Below are 15,350 nucleotides of genomic sequence, written 5' to 3'. Positions count from 1 at the left end.
CCAACCACAATCTATTCCAGCTGCAACCATCCAGGAAATGGTACCGCAGCATAAAAGCCAGAACCAACAGGCTCCAAGACAGCTTCTTCCACCAGCCTATCAGACTGATTAACTCACGCTGATTTGAGGGCATTTCTATGTTACATTGACTGTTCCATGTATTATCAATGATTATAAATCACTATGATTGCACATTTAGACGGAGACATAACGTAAAGATTTTTACTGCTCATGTACGTGAAGGATGTAAGAAATAAAGTCAATTCAAGTTCAAATTAATATCTTCTCTTCGCTGATGATCAACACTGGCCCTGGTGCACCTCAGGGATGTGTGCTTAGCCGACTGCTCTACTCCCTCTATAACCATGACCGTGTGACTATAGCTCAAAAGCCAACCACAAATCTGCTGTTGGTAGAATTTCAGATGGAGAGGACAGGGCATACAGGAGTAAGATTTACCAGCTAGTTGAGTGGTGTCGCAGCAACAACCTTGTGTTTAATGTCAGTAAAACAAAAGAGCTGATTGAAGGAAGGGTACGATGAGGGAACACGAACCAATTCTCAGAGAAGGATCAGAAGTGGAGAGAGTGAACAATTTCAAATTCCTGGGTGTCAACATCTCTGAGGAACTAACCTGGTCCCAACATATTGATGCAGCTACAGTATAAAAAAGGCAAGACAGTGGATATATTTTATCAGGAGTTTGAAGATATTTGGTCTGTCACTTTAAAACACTCAAAAACTGCTATAGATGTATTCTATATACTGTATATTATTTAAACTATATTATTTGTTTTTGCACTGTTTTTAATCTACATAATATATATATCCCTATACACACATACTGATTTATTTATTCTTTCTATATTATCATGTACTGCATTAAACTGCTGCTGCTAAATTAACAAATTTCATGACACCTGCCGGTGGTAATGAACTTAATTCTGGTTCTGACTCTGAATTCATCCCCACAGACGGCTGTGGCCAATTCATTGGGGATATTGCATCATCACTGCCTGGTTCAGAAATTGCACTGTCTCAGATCGCAAGACCCTGCAGCGGATAGTGAGGACAGCTGAGATCATCATCGGGGTCTCTCCTCCCACCATTACAGACATTTACACCACACGCTGCACCCGTAAAGCCAACAGCATTGTGAAGGACCCCACACACCCCTCATACAAACTCTTCTCCCTCCTGCCATCTGGCAAAAGGTACCGATGCATTCGGGCTCTCACGACCAGACTGGGTAACAGTTTCTTCCCCCAAGCCATCCGACTCCTTAATACCCAGAGTCTAGACTGACAGCTACATCATTATTATATTGTAATTTGTCCTGTACTGTGGCTATTGCTTTGTTTATTATTTATTGTACTGCCCTGCACTGTTTTGTGCACTTTGTGTAGGTCTGTAGTCCAGTGTAGTTTCTGTGTCACCTTTTCTTATCTCACTTAGTCTAGTGTAGTTTTGTGTTGTTTCATGTAGCACCATGGTCCTGGAGGAATGTTGTTTTGTTTTTACTGTGTACTGCACCAGCAGTTTATGGTCGAAATGACAATAAAAAGTGACTTAACTGTATTTAATGTGGAGGTTCTTGATTCTTGGTGGGGGTAGGAAGAGGATTTGAGAGGGTTAAGAGATCTGTCATGATTGCTGATCCCTGGCAGAATGGTGCAGCAAACTGCATGGGGCCAAATGGCCTAATTCTTCTCCTGTACTTCATGGTCTGATGGTCTCGCAGCAGTCGCAGGACATTTCAAATGGAAGGCTGAGCAGCCAGACATCGTGGTGGACGGTGCATGTTAGTAATAGCAATGTAGGGAGGAGGCGGGAAGTGCCCTGTGCAGAAAATATAGAGAAAGAAGAGAGAAACTAAAATTACTAAGCTTTATATTACTCCCAGTGACACTTGTTAGTGCAGGGAGATATAGGAAGATACCACTGATGAATGTGTAGCTGAGAATCTGGTGCAGGGGACAGTTTCATGGATTAATGGAATCATCTGGAGATGGGTAGGCAGAAACTGTTCACTCCCCAGGGTCTTCTAGGGAAGGAACAGTTTTCTCACTCCGAAAACTGAAGGGAGTAGTTTTGGCGTGAGAGATTGGAGGTTTAAAGGGGATCTGAAAGGTGAGTTGATGGAGGTGGATAAAATTATGTGAGGCATATAAAGGTTAGAGAGACAGAGACTGTTTTCCGACTAAAACTGTCTAAAACTGAAGGGAATGGATTTAAGTTGAGAGGGAGGAGGTTTTAAGGTGATCTGAGGGTAAATATTTCGCATGGAGAATTGAATTGACCTTATTTCTTACATCCTTCAGATGTATCAGGAGTAAAAATCTTTACATCATGTCTCCGTCTAACTATGCAATCACAGTAATTTATTATAAATGGAACAGTCAATGTAACAGAGAATAGCTGGTATCCCAAATGAGCCGCCAGAGGAAGTAGCGGAGGCAGAAACACACAAAGTCTCTGTTCATGAACACTTCTCAGGAACCTGTCATTCACTGTGTACATCCTGCCCTGGTTAAACTTCCCAGTGCTGGGTCCATTGTTGTTTTCCATCTGTATTAATGATCTGGATGAGAATGTATTAAACTGGATCAGCAAATTTACAGATGACACCAAGATTAAGGGTGCAGAGGACAGCGAGGAAGGATTGCTAATCTTGACATGGGACGTGGACCAGCTGGAAAAATGGCAGATGGAATTTAATACACACAAGTATGCGGTGTGTGCAACTAAGTTGAATGGGAGAAATGTGTGGTTTAAAGAGGATCTGAGGAAAACTGCCCTCGCTCCCCAGGAGGTTACAATCTGGAACACTCTGCCTGAGGGGGTGGTGCAGGCTGGTATTTAAGGACCATCTGGATGAGCATTTGAATCACCAAGGCAGGGTAGGAGACAGACCAAGTGCTGAGTTAGCAAAGACAGATTCTCGATGGCCACTATGGACATGCAGAAACCACTGACTGTGAAAGTGCAGTGGGAACCTGAAACACAGAACTTCAGGATGGACTCAGTTAAAACTTTCAGAACCCAGTACGATGGATTTTTGTTGTACAAAGGTATTAATGGTCAAGTACTGAACAAACCCCCTTAAAAGGCTACCAAAATGCTCCCATTTCCTGGGCACCAGTTACAATACTTTGAAATAGGAATTTGGTGAAGTACTCTGGGTGATATTAGGACAGATGGCTGACAGCTTGCTCACGGTGGGAGGGTGCAAATGTCTTCTCAGAGGATAAGGGGTTCAGTGGAACAAGCTCACAGCTGAGAATGAAGGTGACAAACCCCACTGCAGTGGAGGACTGCTGTGGTCAGTGTTGTACAGGATAGAAACAGACCCTCTGGCCCATCACATTTATGCTCCCCATCATGCACAGCTGTACTAATCCCACTTTCCTGCATTAGTTTCATATCCCTCTGGGCTTGCTCACTGAAGCCCCTGTGCATGTGCCTCTAATATTGTTACACAGTTCCCTGTATGTGGCATCACAGGCAGACAGGGTTGTGTGTTCTACTTGCCTTGTCAGCCAAAGAACTGCCTCTCATTAGAGTTGGACAAAACTGTTTAAAGACAGATTTAAAGGGGATCTGAGGGGTAAATATTTCACACAGAGAATAGCTGGCATCCGGAATTAACTCCCAAAATAGAGTCACTGGTTTATACAGAAATGAAACAGTCCCTTCAGTACAACTCATCCACGCCGACCAAGTTGTCGACCTGAACTCGGCCCATCTGCCTGCATTAGGCCCGTATCCCTCTCAACCTTTCCCATCCATGTGACTGTGCAAATATGTTTTAAATATTGTACCTGAGGCAGAGAGCCGGTGCAGTGAGGCGCTGACAGACACTCACTGTTCCGTGGGTACGAAGAGGATCCCACAGCGGAGCCGAAACGATCGAGCCCACGTCGCCATAGTCCTGACGCCACCAGCCGGGATTTACCGTTCCCCAGGAAACAACGGAGGTGGGACATCTGTGACGTCATTCGTCACGGATTGGTTGTCTCTGTGTGTCACGTGACAGTGAGTGCGCTGCCCGGGAGGCGGGGCAGAGGGAGCTGTCAATCAGTGGAGCCGCTGAAAAACTTGCGACCATTGTAAACAGAGTGGGTGCAGACGGAGATTTCCGGGATCGGTGACTCCCTCCCCACCCACGGGAATTGAGTGTATTCTCCACAGTAATATTCATATTTTAATATGACTCTGCGGCATTATACATATTTAATGTTTGTATTTTGCATATTTTTGTTGGATAATCTTTTATAATTTGGGGTAAAAACCTTGTAACTAGATCATTGAAAAATTCATGAAGAAAGAGCGTCACGGAAAAATATTGTCAAAGCCAAAATTTTAACCCAAAGTAAGTTGTCCTCATGGTACGAAAATATCACCATCTAGTTCAAAGTAAAATCTATTCTCACAGTAGATGCATGTCACCACATACAACCCTGAGATTCTTTTCTGCGGCAATTCTTAGCAAATCAATATAACTTACTGTGAACTGTAAATATGAGGAATTATAAACTGTAAACAAACAGTGAAAATTCAGAAAAAAAGCAATAAATAATGAGCATGAAATAACCATGTAACAGAGTCCTGAAAAGAGTCCTGACGTGAGTGTATCTATCCCCTTTTGTTCAAGTCCCTGATGGTTGAGGGGTAGTAACTGTTCTTGAACCTGGTGGAACGTGTACTGAGGCACCTGTACCTTCTGCCTGATGGCAGCAGTGAGAAAAGAGCATTGCCTGGGTGGTGAGGATCTTTGATGATGGATGTTGCTTCCCTATGGCAATGATTCATGTAGATGTGCTCAGTGGTTATGAATGTTTTACCCGTGATGTAGCTGGGCTGAATCCACTAGCTTTGTAGGAATTTCCACTCAAAGACATTGGTGTTCCTATACCAGTTCATAATGCTGCCAGTCAGCACACCTACCATCAGACATTTATAGAAGTTTGACAAAGTTTTCAATGGCATGCTGAATCTCTGAGATTCCTGAGGAAGTAGAAAAGCTGTCATGCCTTGTTCACAGTAATACTTATATGATGGGTCCAGGACCGGTCCTCTGAGAGAGTGACACACAGGAATTTAAAGTTACTGACTCTCTCCATTTCTGATCGTACTTGATTACTGGCTCATGTACCTCCAGATCCCTGCTGAAGTCAACAATCTGTCCCTTGGTCTCACTGACATTGATTGAGAGGTTGTTGTTATTATGCCACTCAACCAAGTTTTCTGTCATCCTACTGCATGCCAATTCACCACCACCTTTGATACAGCCCACAACAGTGGTGTCATCAGCAAACTTGTATACGGTGTTGGAGCTGTACTCAGCCACACAGTCATAGGTGTAAAGCGAGTAGAGCTGGGGGCTAAGCACACTTCCCTATGGTGCTCCTGTGCTGATAGAGATTGTGGAGGAGATGTTTTTGCCAATCTGAACTGGCTGGGGTCTGCACCTGAGGAAATCCAGGATCCAATTTCACATGGGGGTATTGAGGCCCAGGACTGGGAGTTTACTGATTAGTTTTGAGGGGATGATGGTGTTGTGTGCTGAGCTGTAATCAACAAAGGGCATCCAGATGTTTGCATCTTTGATGAAAAGATGTTCCAGAGTTGTGTGAAGAGCCAACGAGACAGCATCTGCTGTTGCTTCAGTAGGGGAATTGGAGAGGATACAAGTCATCATTCAGACAAGAGCTGATATGCGAGCTCTTGGTTCCATCCCTCCCACTCCTGTCTTCTCCTATCATTTTAGATCCCCCCTCCCCCTCCCACTTTCAAACCTCTTACTAGCTCTTCTTTCAGTTAGTCCTGTCGAAGGGTCTCGACCTGAAACGTCGACTGTACCTTTTCCTAGAGATGCTGCCTGGCCTGCTGCGTTCACCAGCAACTTTGATGTGTGTTGCTTAAAGATGAGTCCCGGCTTTTCGAAGGTTAAGTCCCGGCTCTATGTTGATGTTCGGTCCCGAGTCTGTCTCTGATCTCCAAGAACCCAAGCCTCGACGATCCCGCAGCCAAGCTCAAGAGCAAAGGCCCCAGCTTGTCTCCTAGTCCATGGTTTCTAGCCCTGGTCCCGCTTTCCCCAGCCCACGTCTGCGTTTTTGTCCCTGTTCCTGGTCTGAATCCTGTCACGTCCCTACTCTAGTCAAGTCCTGTTCCTTGTACTTCAATGTCTGTGTCTCGCATTTGGGTCCGTTCCCAGCACCCCTTTGTGACAGTTCTAACACCCCGGATACCTCTATTTTCATCAGGAAACAGAGATATTATCTTATTTTAACCCAATAAAGCCTTCTCACAGTTTCTTATCTTAACGATTGGCACATCTCCTCCTCTTCAGGTTTGAGCACATTCTATACTCCCTGAAGCAGATTTCAACTCTGCAGTTAATTTCAAACGAGAAAACGTGCGGATACTGGATATCCAAACAACACATAACAATGCCGGAGGAACTCAGGTCTGATGAATGGTCTCGGTCCGAAATGTCGACTGAACTCTTTTCCATAGTTGCCGTTGCGTTTCTCTAGCATTTCGTGTGTTATTGCAGTTAATTTAATGGGATTGATGAAAGAAGGCTGTTCCAGGTCAGATTCAAACATTACCTTGAAGTCTTTTTTCCTTCCAAAGTATCCAGCCTTTCCTAACAAATCACTTGAAATTATTCCAGATCCAGATTCCAGATGTAAATTCAACTTCATTCCAACCTCCTCCCGCATTCACCAGAACCCTCAGTTTCCGGATCTTTTTCCAGACGGAGGGCCCCTCCTGAACCTACATTATTTCCCACAATCCCCACACATTCACAGCCAGCGCCACCAACCGCTACTGCTCCGGAGCCAGTCAGCAGCTCGAACCCTCTTCTTGGTTCTGCTGTCAATCAGGTCCAGGGGCGGGGCCACGCAGCGTTTACGTACATGCTGCAATGACGTCACAAACATTAAGCTAACCTTCCTCCAGTGCACTTTTTGAGCGTCTGGTCGGAGGGTCCGGGGCTGCGGGAGGGGCAGGGTGACTTTAAACCCGTTGGTAAACACGGCCACATGGTTTGGTTCTCTCCAAAGTGTTCCAGCTGTACCTTTGCCAGTCCTCTCCACACAGTCACCCAGGGAATCTGACAGAGTCGCCATGAGTGGTGGGAAAGTGCGGGGGTTCATATCTTGGAGCAGCAGCCCCGGTTTAATGTTTCGGAGTGAAGGATTCGGTCACCGAGCTTAACGCCGAACGGCGTTGAAGTACAGACACGATGATGGAACACTGAAAAAAAATGCTGAACAGACCGTCTCTTGTTCTCGGGAGACTTTCCAGCCGCGGGCTATTTGCACACCAGACTCTCCCATATTCTAATCCCGCCTTCATTTGAAGCAGGAAAACGGTCTTCCCGTCGGCGAATCGAACCCCTCTCTCCCGCGTGACAGGCGGGGAAACTAACGAGGAATAAACAGGAGTGTGTAACCTGTCACACGGATGTCAGGGTGTAGAGTCACTCTGATGTCTGTTTGCTGAGTGTAGAGGTGGCGCATTTTACCCATCCCCTCCTCACTGTGTGACTGGAGGGGTCTCAGACTTCTTCAGTGATTCAGTCACTGATTGAGTTCAAGGACTGGGCAAAGGAAGGGATCCTATTAAAGTCTAACCGCGTGTTTGTTTGAACGGATATTTATAATCAGAATTTGGTTCCCATTTACTGATACGTCAAGCAGGAAACCATTTGTAGCCCTTCGAATCTCTCGGGTCGATTCTCCCTTCAGTCGGATCTCAGGAGCTGTGTTTCTCCGGTCTGTCGGAACGTCGCGACATCTAGTGGTCGGAATAGGAACTGCAACAGAGTGAGGCATGATCCTTCAGAAAACAGCTCAGGCACTGAGAATCGAGTTACAGACTCTTATAGCATCAGAGATCATTCAGTAACCGAATCTGGTTTGCATCATGGGGCGATGGTGGTATAGTGGTGAGCATAGCTGCTTCCCAAGCAGTTGACCCGGGTTCGATTCCCGGCCATCGCAGGTTGTACACTTTTAGACTGAAAAAGATAACCTCTCACCAAGCACTATGAACGCAGAATTCATGGGCAATTTACTGTCAGTGAAATTCACTCTAATGGATCAGATGGATCCCTCAGGTACGATGGTGGTGGTCCCTGATGTAGGAGGATCGAGGACCCCAAATTGAATGAAAAACATAACTTTAGACCCCGGAAGTCCGTTAGTTCCAAGGACTCTGCTCGAGGAAACGTACACTTTCTGGTCAAATCGAACATACAGATTCCTGATCAAAGACACAACGCGCCCCAGATATTTTCTGGTCTCCCTCCTTCATCCAGCAGAAGGTACACATCACAGTCTCATGGAAAGTTGTGTCTATTGAATGGATCCCTAGTACGATAAGATGGACTCTTGACCTCACAATCCACCTCGTTATGGTGCTGCAGCTTATTATTTACCTGCGCCGTGCTTTCCCTGTGGCTGTTACACTTTATTCTGTATTTGCTTATTGCTTCACTTTGCCCTCTCCTAATACTCTGTGTATTTGATCTCTATGAACAGAGAGGAAGAGAAGCATTTCACTGTATTTCGGTATATGTGACTGAAACACGTAGAACAGATTCAATTCCCACTGTACTCATCGCGACTGCAGTACGGAGCGCTGCCTCCGGACAGCGCAGCGTTTCCCAGCTCGCAATGAAACGCAGCAGAAACAGAAGAGCTGAAATTGCAGAGGGGGCGACAGTGAGAGAGGGTTTCACTGAACTCCCGTCGAAGGGAAGATTTAAACTTCTTCAGGGTAGGCATCCATTAAAGGGACTTTGAAGTACAGAAGTCGAATCACAAACGAGAAACTGTGCAGAGGCTGGAAATCCTCGCAACACACACAAAATGCTGGAGAAACTGAGCAGGTCAGGCTGCTTCATGATCCTGAAGAATGTGACTAAACACATTGATGAAGGTAGAGAAGTAGATGTAGTGTGTATGGATTTCAGCATGGGATTTGATAAGGTACCCCATGCAAGGCTTATTGAGAAAGTAAGGAAGCATGAGATCCTAGGGGACATTGCTTTGTGGATCCAGAACTGGCCTGCCCACAGAAGGCAAAGAGTGGTTGTAGACTGGTCATATCCTGCATGGAAGCCGTTGACCAGTGGTGTGCCTCAGGGATCTGTTGTGGGACACCTACTCTTCGTGATCTTTATAAATGACCTGTATGAGGAAGTGGAGGGATGAGCTAGTAAATTTGCTGATGCCACAAATTTTCAGGGTGATATGGATAATGTGGAGGGCTGTCAGAGGTTACAGCGGGACATTGATAGGATGCAAAACTGGGCTGAGAAGTGGCAGATGGAGTTCAACCTAGATAAGTGCGAAGTGGTTCATTTTGATAGGTCAAATATGATGACAGCATATAGTATTAATTGTAAAGCTCTTGGCAGTGTGGAGAATCAGGGGGATCTTGGGATCTGGGTCAATTGGACACTCAAAGCAAGTTGACTCTCTGGTTAAGCAGGCATACGGTTCATTGGCCTTCATCAACCGTGAGATTGAACTTAAGAGCCGAGAGGTAATGTTGCAGCTATGTAGGACCCTGGTCAGATTCCACTTGGAGTTCTGTGCTCAGATCTTGTCACCTCACTACAGGAAGGGTTTGGAAACCATAGAAAGGGTGCAGAGGAGATTTACAAGGATGCTTCCTTGATTGGGGAGCATGCCTTATGATAATAGGTTGAGTGAACTCGGCCTTTTCTCCTTGGAGCGACGGAGGAAGAGAACTGATCTGATGGAGGTGTAGAAGATGAGATGCATTGATCGTGTGGAGAGTCAAAGGTGTTTCCCCCCCTCCCCCCCGGAGGGCTGAAATGGCTAGCACGAGAGGGCACAGTTTTAAGGTGCTTGGAAGCAGGTACAGAGGAGATGTCAGGGGTAAGTTATTTACGCAGAGAGTGATGAGTGCATAGAATGGGCTGCCAGCGACAGTGGTGGAGGCGGATACGACAGGGTCTTTTTAAAGACGCCTGCATAGGTACATGGAGCTTAGAAACATAGAGGGCTATGGGTAACCCTAGGTAATTTCTAAAGTACGTGCATGTTCGGCACAGCACTGTGGGTCGAAGAGCCTGTATTGTGCTGTAGGTTTTGTATGTTTCTATGTTTCTAAGGGTTTCGGCCTGAAACGGCGACTGTGTACTTTATTCCATAGATGCTGCTGCACATTTTCTCTTGTATGAGAGAGAAAAAAAAAACTGCCGGATCACTAGCGTGTGTAAAATAGACCCGCAGGTTTGTTGGGGACCCGAGTCACTCCAATCTCAAACTGTTCCAGCTGCTACCATCCGGGAGTCAGTACCGCAGCATAAAAGCCGGGACCAACAGCTCCGGGACAGCTTCTTCCACCAGGCCAACAGACTGATTAATTCACGCTGATACAATCGTATTTCTATGTTATATTGACTGTCCTGTTGTACATACTATTTATTACATATTACTATAAATTGTACATTGTATAGTTAGACGGAGACGTAACGTAAAGATTTTTTTCTCCTCATGTATGTGAAGGACGTAATTAATAGTTAATTCAGTTCAATTCCATGGAAGAGACTTCACAGTGCAGAAGTCGAATCACAAACGGTAAAATGTGCAGGTGCTGGAAATCCAAGCAACACACACAGAATGCTGGAGGAACTCAGCAGGCCAGGCTGCTTCATGAACCTGTGAAGGGTTTCGGCCTGAAACATCGACCGTATACTTTATTCCGTAGCTGCTGCTGCACATTTTCTCTTGTATGAGAAAGAGATTAAAAAAAAACTGCTGACGATCACCAGCGTCCCTGGGTGGGCTCGAACCACCAACCTTTCGGTTAACAGCCGAACGCGCTCACCGATTGCGCCACAGAGACGAGAATTAAATGAAGTACGAATAATTGACGAATTTTAATTGAAATCCGGTTTCCTTTTACAGATGCATAATATGACACATTTGTGTTTTAAAACACGAGGATGCATAAGCGCTGCCGCCAACAGAAAATATAGCAGAGGATGGTTTCGATCCATCGTCCTCTGGGTTATGGGCCCAGCACGCTTCCGCTGCGCCACTCTGCTGCCGAGAATATAAAGAATTGTTGTATGTGAGTGTTGTGGATGCTTTGTGTGTGTTGTGTATGTGTTTATTTCTGTGTCTGTTTATGTCTTAGTCACAGTCATAGTCATAGTCATAGTCATACTTTTTTGAACCCGAGAGAAATTGGGTTTCGTTACAGTTGCATCAACCAAGAATAGAGTATAAATATAGCAATATAAAACCATAAATATTTAAATAATAATATGTAAATTATGCCAGGAAATAAGTCCAGGACCAGCCTATTGGCTCAGGGTGTCACACCCTCCAAGGGAGGAGCTGTAAAATTTGATGGCCACAGGCAGGAATGACTTCCTATGACGCTCTGTGCTGCATCTCGGTGGAATGAGTCTCTGGCTGAATGTACTCCTATGCCCACCCAGTACATTATGTAGTGGATGGGAGACATTGTCCATGATGGCATGCAACTTAGACAGCATCCTCTTTTCAGACACCACCGTCAGAGAGTCCAGTTCTATCCCCACAACGCACTGTCTGAGTCTGGGTCTGGGTCTGTATATGTCTGGGTCCATTCCATCTTTTCCCCGTATTCATACCCAGTTTCTTTCGTTCATTCCCTGTTTCTCCTCTTTCTCTTTTTCTCCACTTTTCTTTCTTTCTTCCCTACTTTCTGGCCCACTCAGTTATCATCTCTGTGCCGTTTATGCTCTAACCGTCTTGCACCTCGTTCCCGATATTTCACCAGTGACTCTGTTTTACATTGTTTAATTGTTCAGACAGACAATTCATCCCACTTCTGAGGCTTTTTAAAAACATAAACAGCAACGTTTTCACCCACAACGGGGACTCAATCCCGAGGTGCCATTAACTTCCTAATCCTGTCCTGATGATTGGATGACTGTCCGAGTCCCTTCAGTGCTGAACCAGCAGTTCACCTTGTGAAGGGGAACTCGCGACATTAATGTATTGCAAACACTTCCCTCAAATGCAGTAATTCCTCCTCCGGGATTAACTGTTCGTATCACGTTCAGACCATCACGGCCGGACCAGTGAGTGACAGATGGAGCGGTGGGGACTATCGCTGATGGTTCGCCCCTCCCTGTAACGAGGGGCAGTTTTTCCATTTCTCCACCGTAGCTTTGTAACTGACACAGTAAGGGTTGGGTTTTAACTCCCCCACGTGGGACGGTGTAAAGACGCGCTGGCAGCTGATTATCCCCTATCACCGGGCTTCTCCCTCTCTTCTCCCACTTTTCAATTCTACTCCTCATTTGAATTCTCCAGACCTCCTGAAGGGTCTCGGCCCAAAACGTCGACTGTACTCTTTTCCATAACTTCCTCCGTCGCTCCAAGGAAAAAACTGCCTGACTTGCTGAGTTCCTCCAGCATTTTGGGTGTGTTGATCCGTGTCTTGCTAAACCTATGAATCATCTTCCCAAATCTTTTGTAAAGTAGATATTCGGAGAAATGTTCTTATATTGTAAAAATAAAATTACGTGTGATTAATTCAACAAAAAGCTATTAACAGATACCAAAACGTACCACAGAAAATGTAATTTAAAGACCTTTTTCATGAAAGAAATTGACCCTTTCCTTCCCAGTAGCAGACTCTTGATATGAGTTGTTTCTCTGGTCTGGGAATGAGTTTCCAGACATTAAATTGATATTATATCCGCCAGTGAAAAGAAATACACACACACACACACGCGCGCGTGTAAACAAACAGTAACACACACGCACAGGCACGAAAACAAACAAATACACACGCATACTCACACACTCTCCCCCCCCCCCCGCACACATGGAAACAAACTAAGTTAAATACAGAAAGCGCAGTGACTAGCAAACTGAAGGAATAAATGTGATAACACAGTTGAGATATTGAGCACGAACAGGCCTGGAAATATCTCAAATGAATTATGTTAACATTAGTTGTATGTGGACATTAATAAATACGCGATGGTCATAACCTCCTGGCAGCGTGTTATGCCTTTGGAGAGACGGCGCTCCTGTGAAGACACCAACGGAAGAAGCACTGGAAACATTTCGAGGTAGTTAAACTATCACTGAAGTGGAGTTATGGGAGTGAGTTGCAAACTCAGCACAAGAAATGAAAGAAGTGAGAAGGGAATCTATGTGAAAAGCCGAGTGAGGGCACAGTGCGGATGTTGAGGGACGAGGAGAATCAGCGAGGGAAGGATGAGGGAGTAACTTTAAATTCCTCAGTGTTATCATTTCAGATTATCAATCCTTGGCCCGGCACATACGTTTCATTACAGAAAAGGCTCGGCAGCGCCTCTACACGCCATCTAAAATGTTGACAGATTTCCATAGGTGTGCGGTGGAGAGCATATTGACTGGTGGCATGAGGACCTGGCATGGGACCACCAATGCCCTTGTACGGAAAAGCTCACAAACAGTAATGGATAGAGCCCAGTCCAGCACAGGTAAATCCCTCCCCGCCGCTGAGCTCAGCTACACGGAATGCCGGATCCCGGCCATCCAGGTCATACTCTCTTCTCGCTGCTGCCATCAGGAAGGAGGTAACCCATCAATAGGTCCATTACCCCTCAGCCATCAAGCTATTGAAGAAGAATGGATAACTTCATTTACCCAACACTGAACTGTACCCACAACCCAGAGACTCACTTTCAAGACTCATCACTTCATGTTTTCGATATTTATTTATTATTTACTATTAACACTTTCTTTGTTCTTTCTTGTATTTGTGTAGTTTATGGTTTTGTTCACCTTTCTCGTTTGCTGTCTTTGCTGAGTTTGGTATTTCATTGATCCGCTGTTGTTACGTTCCATTTACTGTTGACGCTCCTATGGTGACGTGTATATAGTTCGGGAATAAATTTAGTTTAATCTTGCAACTTTGGACTTTCGGGAGAGGAATCTATTGGGTGAGACACGGATGCTGTTTCACACTGTTAGCGACGAGGTGGAAAGATTGGTGGAGCCCAGCAGCTTTATTCTCTGGGACAGGATTGTGGCAGAAGACAGCACCGAACGGAACGCCTTATCTACGGACATAGAAGATAGGGAGTGGAGTGGGCGACACAGGTCTTCCAGTTGTTTCATTTGAATGATCATCTCTGCATTGCAATCACCGGACCACTGTTCCAGCATTTCATATCAACGGGCTGTTGTGACTGTAGTCTATATTCTCATCCAGGAGGAAACAGTCTCATCACATCCCGTTTGTTAAGACCCCTCAGGATTTTACATCTATTCTGTAACAAGTTCTTACTGCTCTATATTCCAGAATATACAATCCTTGTATCTTGAACTTGGTTCAGAACACAAATTGCACACCACAGGTATTAATTTAATTAAAAAAAAATAAAGTTTACTCGTTTCCCGCGATTAACACCACCCCTTTAAATGCCTGTACTCTAAGTGGTGTTCCAGATGTTGTGTCTCTACATAATTGAAAAAAAATTTCTCTACTGATGGATTCGGGTCTCCTCGCTATATACCTTGCTTGCTTAACCGAAGTTTTGGAACATGCTGTATGGTTGCCAGCAAGCATTTTGGAATTGACGTCCTCGCCCAGCTGAATCACATTGACTGTCAGAGGGCGACAAAACCTTACCATTCCGATAAAATGCTTCCTTCTATTTTAAGCTACTATGTTGATTAACGTTACCTCCCATTTCACTGAACTTTACACACTCACTAATATTTTGATATCTTTCTTTTTATATAGTTTTAGAATCGGTGTGAAACTGGAAGGTGTATAGCCAGACAGTGAGGTGGGGATGTGGAACATATTGACAGAGCAGCTGATGTACTGTGGGGAGAAGAGGCATTATTTGCAGTCCAGAGCTTCTGCAAACTGATCCATAGTAACCATCAGTAATCAATCCCCATCATTCCTCGTGTAGGTTCTTATAAATTCAGGGTGTTCATTGGAAATTCTGTCGGCTGAGTGACTCTGGTCACTCTTAACATTCGACTGATCATCTGCCACCAACATGGACTGAACTGCTTTCCTATTGAGTCGGACATCTTCAGAACTCCTAACCATGGGGCTCCGTGAGTGTGTGAAGAAATGAGATTATTCCAGACAGTATCAGCCCACAGTGTTTAAGGTCTCCTCAGCGGACAAGTCTAGTGACCACTTGCCGCATTCTCTCGTTCACTAAAGGTATCCTTCCTGAAGTACGGGCCCCTACCTGCAGGCAGGAGAACGGGGTTGTTTGGATCTCCCTTTCTCAGAGGCAATAGAGGCGAAATCTATTAACGAGAGAGGATTCAAATTCAACG

The 15,350-nt window shown here is 45.1% G+C and overlaps 1 protein-coding gene, 1 long non-coding RNA gene and 2 other non-coding genes across 5 annotated transcripts in view; 2 read left to right on the top strand and 2 right to left on the bottom strand.

Annotated features, from left to right (window-relative positions):
* LOC140189141 (uncharacterized) overlaps window positions 1-3,950 on the bottom strand; it is a 57,016-nt gene extending 53,066 nt beyond the window's left edge. Inside the window, exon 1 of one of the 2 annotated variants that reach the window (XR_011883465.1) lies at window positions 3,822-3,950. This is a non-coding gene — a long non-coding RNA (uncharacterized lncRNA). Of the gene's footprint in view, window positions 1-1,574; window positions 1,834-3,821 lie in introns of those variants that run through there. The other variant, XR_011883466.1, reaches the window with a different exon arrangement.
* Window positions 1-15,350, top strand: part of LOC140189355 (uncharacterized) — a 944,498-nt gene that overhangs the window by 173,162 nt on the left and 755,986 nt on the right. The window lies entirely within an intron of this gene.
* On the top strand, window positions 7,944-8,015 carry trnag-ccc (transfer RNA glycine (anticodon CCC)). The gene has a single exon. It is a non-coding gene; the product is annotated as a tRNA-Gly (tRNA).
* On the bottom strand, window positions 10,823-10,896 carry trnan-guu (transfer RNA asparagine (anticodon GUU)). The gene has a single exon. It is a non-coding gene; the product is annotated as a tRNA-Asn (tRNA).

Source organism: Mobula birostris, chromosome 28 (assembly GCF_030028105.1).
Source record: "Mobula birostris isolate sMobBir1 chromosome 28, sMobBir1.hap1, whole genome shotgun sequence".
Lineage (NCBI taxonomy): Eukaryota > Metazoa > Chordata > Chondrichthyes > Myliobatiformes > Myliobatidae > Mobula > Mobula birostris.
This window is presented reverse-complemented; position numbering and strand designations above follow the sequence as displayed.